Consider the following 8,670-nt stretch of genomic DNA (forward strand, 5'->3'; position numbering starts at 1 on the left):
TATTATAGTATACACTAGAAAGTGGCATTCATTACTAAGATCATCTACCAAGCTGAATAATGCTCTTTGAGGGGTCCACTAATTCCTACCAGATGGGAACGTGGTCATGTGCATGAAAACATGTAGAGAATAACCCTAGAAAAAATATTTATTGAAATTATCTATACTAAAAATATTCAAGTGTTACAGCAAATATAATGGGGCATTCTGGAAATTCCTTCAGCACGAAAAATGAGCAACAACATCTTACTCTAAGCAACATGATCAACATCACGATCACAATGTAGAGTAGTCTGAACTGGACATAGTAGGATAGATATTATACACTGGTTGTATATAGCAATCTAATATCTAATATTAGAAGTCAGAACTGTTGAACACCTAGGCTTCAGGCCAACATCAATAGAACTATAAGCCTAAAAACAAGACTCTTACTCAGGTTCTCACAACAGATGCTCAAATCCTGAAATTACTTGTCATTGTGTCCTTCATGTGTTTAAACTCAGTTTAACCATAAATAGAAAAACTAAAAAAGATTCATCCATTTTGCCTCTCTTCTCTAGCGCTCTACCTTTCTCAGCCTGCCAGCTTATGTTTTGATAAATGCTAATGATTAGATTTATCCCATGAGTTTTATTAAAAAGTGTATTTCAGGGCTTATTTCTCAACACAGATTGAGTCTCCACTTGCCTCTAATAAAAGAAACTGAAAGTAAAAGCAGAACGGAGTTTCCTGGAAATAGGAGTAATATCCAGAAGTCAGATGCTTTCCTTCTCACTAAGAATAGCCACTGTGTACATCAACAAGCAAAACATTATTCCAAGGACAGTTGAAATCTTTTGTGAATTTTATTTACACAAGAAAGGGATTTCAACCAACTCAAGAAGCTTTCCCAAGTCAATTTATTTATTGTCTAAAGGTAAATATGGAGATATTCACTAAGAATGAATTAACTTTAGTGTGATTTCATTTATGAAAAATGCTTATATATCCACAATGATTAAATCATAGAGATATATTATAAAAATTTTCAATATTGCTCGCTCTTTGAAGGAATTAGTGATTGTTTTTATTTCATTGGTTTTGCATATTATAACTATTTTCTATGAAGTGGTTTATAGTCATAGAAATAAACCTTCATTTTCAAAAGGCAATGATTAATTGGGTGGTGAAGTCTCTTGATGAATATTTCCTAAGTACTCAGGAGGCTGAGATCTGAGGAGCATGGTTTAAAACTGGCCCAGGCAGAAAAGTCCCTATGAGACTCTTATCTCCAATTAACCACTCAAACACTGGAAGTGGCCCTGTGGTTCAATTGGTAGAGTGCTAGCCTTCAGTACAAACAGGCTCAGGGACAGTGCCCAGCCCTGAGTTGAAATCCCACAAATGATCAAAAAGAGAGTAATGATTAATTTCAAGAAGCAATTTCTTGAAGATGGCAGAGGAGAAGCTGGAGTCTAAGCAAGCTCTCACATAGAAAGCAGTTTTAGAGTTCCAGTGAACAGTCCTAAGCCAGAGAATCACACCAAGTGTGCCATCACAGGACAGAGAGTTAGGCCAGAGAGGGGAAACCCATGCACGTAGACACATCTCAGCTCTTGCAGCAGCCACCGCAGCAGCGGCAGCTGTGGTGGTGGCAGAGAGTGCAGGAGCCATAACTGAGCCACAGAGAGTCCGGGAAAAAGGAGCCAGACGCAGCAGGCGAGTGGATTCTACTCAACACCAGCAAGTACTGACAAGGAGCGGACATCTTCATCCTGCAGTTCGCAGACAAGATATGACCCAGGAACCAAGACTCAGCATGAGTAGAAGCCTGACGTCCTAACTCCTTCTCAGGGAGCAGAGGAAGGAAGGCCACCCCTCCCCCCCCTCAGTACTGGAGATCTCCATCTTGAATACCGACAAAGCTTGGAGGAGCTGCTAGCTCCAACTCAGGCCTTGGAATAAAACGAGTCATTTAGCAGGTCACAAGAACTTAATGGCAGCGTGAACTGCCAGACTCAGCTCCACCCAGGGAAAAGTCACCCAGCTCGGGTGCCAGCCTTAGAAGTGGCTTTCTTCACTGGGTAATCAGAGCCAGAGGCTGCCCCTCCCTCTAGCAGCTTTGACAATCAATTGAAAATCAGTAAACATAAACCCTGAGAATGGCTCCAGGCTGGGCTCTGTGAGTTTTTCACAAACTAGCCCCTGGGTATAGCTACTGTCTGTTGAAAGGCCTCAACTGTACTCATAACCTAGCCTCATCACTGCATCCCCCTGTTTTGTAATACTCAAAGCAGATCTGCCTCCCAATGAACTAGCCTGGGAGGAGGATCACCAAATCCTGGGTAAAGCAGAGCATTTTTCTGCCTGTTCGAACAAACTGACTTAAGAAACCAACCAAGCCACAGCACCACAAGCAGACCAGAGACTCCAACAAAAGGCTGGTTATGGACACAAGGGAGATACAGGATTTTTCCCACCCCTCCCCAAAAAATTCAAAGAACTTCTTCTTCTTCTTCTTCTTCTTCTTCTTCTTCTTCTTCTTCTTCTTCTTCTTCTTCTTCTTCTTCTTCTTCTTCTTCTTCTTCTTCTTCTTCTTCTTCTTCTTCTTCTTCTTTGGTACATTATATAAAAATATTTTTTCTTCTTTTCAAAAATTTTTTTAATCTTTAATTTTTGCCTTTTTTGAAAAAAAATTGTTTTCCAGAAACTTTTTTTTCCTCTTATAATTTTTATTTTAGGGATACATGAGTCTGCGTTTTTCTTTCTTTTTTTGTTTTCTTTCTCTTTTTTCTTTTTAAATTATCTTTTTGTTTTTTTGTATAGCTCTACTGAATTTCTCATCTTTTTTTTCTTCCTTATCCTTTTCACTTTCTCCTCTTTTTCAATCTTCTTTATGTGACTTAATTCTTGTCCTGAACATCCTCAGATAAACCCGGAGTTGATTAATAGACCCTATCCCCCATTGTGTACACACTTAATCCACAATTTATTACTCAATTCAAAACCTCTGAGACTTAAATTCCTTAATAGCAGTACTACCTCTTTATACTTATATAATATTTTAAGCATTTTTATTTTTAAGATTTCACATCTCCTTTATATCCCTCCCTTCTGTCAATATATTCACGTTCTTCTCTAAATAGATTGTTATCGTTTCTACATAATATTATTAATTTTTACTTTTCTAATTTTTCTGGTCTTTTTTCTTTTCCCTTTCCCTTTCTTCTTTTTTTCTCTCTCTCTACTTTCATCCTACCCAACCTATTTCCTGCTTTGAGATTAAGACTTAGTTAACTCTCGCTGAGCCTCCCCATATCAATCTATTCCTATTTTCTACCCATATCTCTCCCTAACCCTAATAATTTCTGGTCTTCCAAATTCTTTTTTGCGGTTCGTAGCCCATTAACATATAGTTGTTTGGTGTTGAATAGATGTATCTGTTGAACTAGATTGTATCTGTGGACTATTGACTGTGCAAATTCAGACTTGGGTTGATGCTTGCCTTAAGATAGTGTTCTAGCACAGAACTGGTGCTATTTTCATCTCAAATGGGCAGAGTAAGCCAGAAAAACACAAGAAAAATGGCAAATCCGGGTATCTCAATTCCCAATCCCGATAATCAGGGGACAGAACAGAAAATGAATAATCCAGAGGAGAATTCCCAAATAGCTCTACAAACACTGCTGGCAAACATGATGAATCAAAAGATTGAAAGCATACAAAGGTCTCTGTATGAGCATGATAGGGAGAGAGAAGAGGCATTCCAAAAGTTTATACAGGAATATCATAAGCATAAGGAAGCTACTCAAAAGCAGATACAGGATTTGCATGAGCAGCTTGAGAATACTCAAAGAAAAAGACAGGAATGGTGTGAACAGGCTGAGAATACTCAAAGAGAACTACAGGAATCCCATGAACGGGAGGAAGCTTCTCAAAGAGTAATGTAGGAATTGAGAGAGCACGAAGAGAATACACAAAGATCACTAAAGGCATTCATGGAATCCATTAACAAAGAGCTGAAGGAAGTCAGGGAGACCACAAAGGGAATGCTGAATGGAACCCAACAGAAGGAATGGGAGTCCAAGGAAACCATAAACAATCAACTAAGTGATCTGAGAATAAACACTGAACATCAAATTAAGGAAGTAAAGAAGTTCATACAAGATCTAAAACAAAGCTTCAACAAAGAACTTGAAGCCATCTAAGCTGACCAATTAGAAGGAAAAGAGATAAAAAAAAAACAAAGTAGAAAATCTTGACAGCAGGTTAGACCATGCAGAAGATCGAATCTCAGGGATTGAAGACAGCCTAGATATTATAGAGAAAGAACATACAAACATCCAAACAAGTCCAAGAAATATGATAGATCTATCCAACACTTGGAAGACACCATCAGAAGGCCTAATCTAAGGATAATGGGTGTAGAGGAGCACTTAGAAACAGACGTCAATGGCCTAGGAAATTTGTTTAACAGGATCCTAGCAGAGAACTTAACAAACATGCAAAAAGATAGGCCTATTCACATACAAGAAGCTTTTAGAACTCCAAACAGACCAGACCAGAATAGGACATCCCACTGTCACATTATACTCCACACAGGATCAACTCAGACCAAGGAAAAGATCCTTAAAGCTGTCAAGGAGAAAAGATTAATCACCTATAAAGGAAAACCAATTACAATCACCTCAGATTTCTCAGCAGAGACAATCAAAGCAAGAAGAGCCTGGAACGATATATGCCATGCCCTAAAAACAAACAACTATCAAACAAGAATACTGTACCCAGCTAAACTCTCCTTCATAACTGAAGACCAAATAAAAACCTTCCATAGCAAAGAAAAATTGACCCAATACATCTCCACCAAACCAGCCCTACAAAAGATTCTTAAAGATGTCCTACACATAGAAAACCAACAAGACCACAATAAAGGTCAAGAAACTGCACCCAAACTGAGAATCCAAGAACCATAGGAAGAACCCAGTTTTCGCAACCCCCAAGAAGGTAGATAACATGGGAGGAACACCCAAATATGTCTAAGTTCTATCTCTCAAAACTAACGGACTTAATTCTCCAATTAAATGACATAGACTGTTTAGTTGGATAGAAAAGCAAGATCCTTCCATCTGCTGCCTTCAGGAGTCACACCTTGCCCATAAAAACAAACACATTTTCAATGTTAAAGGCTGGAGCAAAATCTACCAAGCAAACGGCCCCCATAAACAGGTGGGAGTTGCAATCCTAATATCAGATAAAATAGACTTCAAATTAAAACTCGTGAGAAGAGATAAAGAAGGTCACTACATACTAATTAAGGGATCTCTCTTTCAAGAGGATATTACAATTCTAAATATCTACTCGCGAAACAATGGAGCACCCAAATTTATCCAAGAAACACTATTTTCCTGCAAATCCCATATAGATCCAAAGACATTAATTGTTGGGGATTTTAACACACCACTCTCCCCACTAGATAGATCAACTCGGCAAAAACTCAACAGAGAAACCGCAGATCTAAACAGATGCATACATCAACTAGATTTAACAGATATCTACCGAATATTTCACCCAGCAGCATCAGAATACACGTTTTTCTCAGCAGCACATGGAACATTTTCTAAAATAGACCACATTTTAGGCCACAAAGCAAACTTGTCCAAATTCAGAAACATTGAAATTATACCTTGCATTCTCTCTCACCACAAGGGAATAAAATTAGAACTCAAAACCAAAAGCCACCAAAGAAAGTCTGGTATCACATGGAGGCTGAACAACACACTGCTGAATCATGAGTGGGTCATGGAAGAGATTAGTATGGAAATTCAAATGTTCATGCTACTCAACAAAAATGAACACACAAATTACCAGCTCCTCTGGGACACAGCAAAAGCAGTACTGAGAGGCAATTTTATAGCTCTGAGCTCCTACATCAACAAATTGGAGAGATCTGAAACCAACAATCTAAGGACACATCTAAACCTCCTTGAAAAAGAGCAGCAAGATAAACCCAAATCTAGTCGACTGAAAGAAATAATTAAAATTAAATCAAAATGAAATGAATTAGAATCCAAAAAACTATAGAAAGAATCAACAAAACAAAGAGTTGGTTCTGCAAAAAACTTAACAAAATTGACAGACCCTTAGCAAATCTTATCAGAAAAAGAAGAGAACACACCCAAATAAATAAACTCAGAGACGAGAATGGAAACATCACCACGGAAACAACCAAGATTCAGAATATTATAAGGGAATACTTTTCAAAACTTTATGCTAATAAGTTTGAGAACCTGACAGAAATGGACCTTTTCCTAGCAAATATTGACATGCCAAAACTAAACCAAGATGAGTTAAACCAGCTTAACACGCCCATATCAAGCATTGAAATAGAAACAGCAATAAGAGACCTTCAAGCTAAGAAAAGTCCAGGACCAGATGGTTTTACAGCAGAATTCTACAAGGCCTTCAAAGCAGAGCTCACACCAATACTCCTCCAACTCTTCAATGAAATCGAAAGGGAAAGTTCACTACCGAACACATTCTATGAAGCCATCATAACCCTCATCCCAAAACCAGGCAGGGACTAATCAAAGAAAGAGAACTATAGACCCATTTCTTTGATGAACATTGATGCAAAACTCCTCAACAAAATATTGGCCAACCGACTTCAACAATTCATCCAAAAAATCATACACCATGATCAAACAGGATTCATTTCAGGGATGCAAAGCTGGTTCAATATATGCAAATCAATTAATATTATTCATCACATCAACAAGAGCAAGAATAAGAACCACATGGTTATCTCAATAGATGCAGAAAAAGCATTCGACAAGATCCAACACCCCTTTATGAGGAAGGTTTTGGAAAATTAGGAATCCATGGAACATTCCTCAATACAATAAAGGCTGTATATGACAAAGCTACAGCCAGCATTATACTTAATGGTGAAAAACTAAAGCCATTTCCTCTTAACTCAGGAACAAGACAAGGATGTCCACTCTCTCCACTTCTCTTCAATCTAATATTAGAATGCCTAGCTACAGCAATAAGACAAGATGGAGACATAAAGGGGATCCAAATAGGAAAATAAGAAATAAAACTCTCCCTCTTTGCAGACGACATAATCTTGTATGTAAAGAATCCCATAGACTCCACTCCCAAATTACTCAAGATGATTCAAAATTTTGGCAAAGTAGGAGGGTATAAAATTTACCTCCCAAAATCTATGGCCTTTCTGTATGCCAACAATGAGAAAAGTGTGGCTGAAATTAGGAAAGCAACTCCGTTTGTAATAGCCCCACAAAAATTAAAATACCTAGAAATTAACTTAACCAAAGAAGTGAAGGACCTCTATGATGAAAACTTTAAAATCTTGAAAAAGGAAATCAACAAAGAACTTAAAAAATGGCAAAAGCTCCCATGCTCCTGGATTGGAAAGATTAACATCGTGAAAATGGCAATACTTCCCAAGGCTATCTACAAATTCAATGCGATACCTATCAAAATTCCACCCTCATTCTTCAAGGAAATAGAAGAGGCAATCCAAAAATTCATATGGAACAATAAAAGAACCCGAATAGCAAAAACGCTCCTCAATGGAAAGAACACTGCTGGAGGAATATCAATACCAAATTTCAAACTCTACTATAAAGCCATAGTAAACAAAACATCTTTGTATTGGCATAAGAACAGACCTCAGGACCAATGGAATAGAATTGAAAACCCAGAAATGAACCTACAGACCTATAGCTAAAAAAATAGAATGGACGAAAGACAGCCTCTTCAGTAAATGGTGCTGGCAAAATTGGTTAACTACTTGTAGAAAACTAAAGCTAGATCCTTATATATCACCCTAGACCAGAATCAACTCCAAATGGCTCAAAGCCCTCGAAATCAAAGCAGACACTCTGAAAACATTACAGGATGGAATAGGAGAAACCCTAGGTCTCCTTGGCTCAGGTCGAAATTTTCTGAATAGAGACCCGGAAGCACAACAAATCAAAGAAAGGTTGGACAAATGGGATTGCATGAAGTTGCAGAGCTTCTGCATGGCAAAGGACATAGCTAGCAAGATCAATAGAAAGCCCCCGGATTGGGAGAAGATCACTAGCCATACAACAGACAAGGGTCTCATAAGTAAAATATACTTGGAACTCAAAAAATTAAATCCCCAACAACAAATCCTCAAAGAAACAACTGCCCAATAAATAAGTGGGCTAAAGACTTAAAGAGAAACTTCTCTGAAGAACAAAGATGGATGGCCAATAGACACATGAACAAATGCTCAACATCCCTAGCCATAAAAGAAATGCAAATCAAAAGAACATTGAGATTCCATCTCACTCCAGTTAGAATGGCAAAAATCAAGAACTCTAATAACAACAGGTGCTGGATGGGATGTAGACAGAAGGGAACCTTACTTCATTGGTGGGAGTGTAAACTTGTTCAACCACTTTGAAAAGCAGTATGGAGGTTCCTCAAAAGATTTCACATAGATCTCCCCTATGACCCAGCAATCCCACTTTTGGTCATTTACCCAAATGTTTACAAACAAGACCACACTAAAGTTACCAGCACAACTGTGTTTATTGCAGCATTATTTACCATAGCTAAGATATGGAACCAACCCAGATGCCCCTCAGTAGATGAATGGATCAAGAAAATGTGGTATATATACACAATGGAGTT

The sequence above is a fragment of the Dipodomys merriami genome, unplaced genomic scaffold, assembly GCF_024711535.1.
Source record: "Dipodomys merriami isolate MVZ:Mamm:240054 unplaced genomic scaffold, mDipMer1.0.p SCAF_7, whole genome shotgun sequence".
NCBI classification, from domain to species: domain Eukaryota; kingdom Metazoa; phylum Chordata; class Mammalia; order Rodentia; family Heteromyidae; genus Dipodomys; species Dipodomys merriami.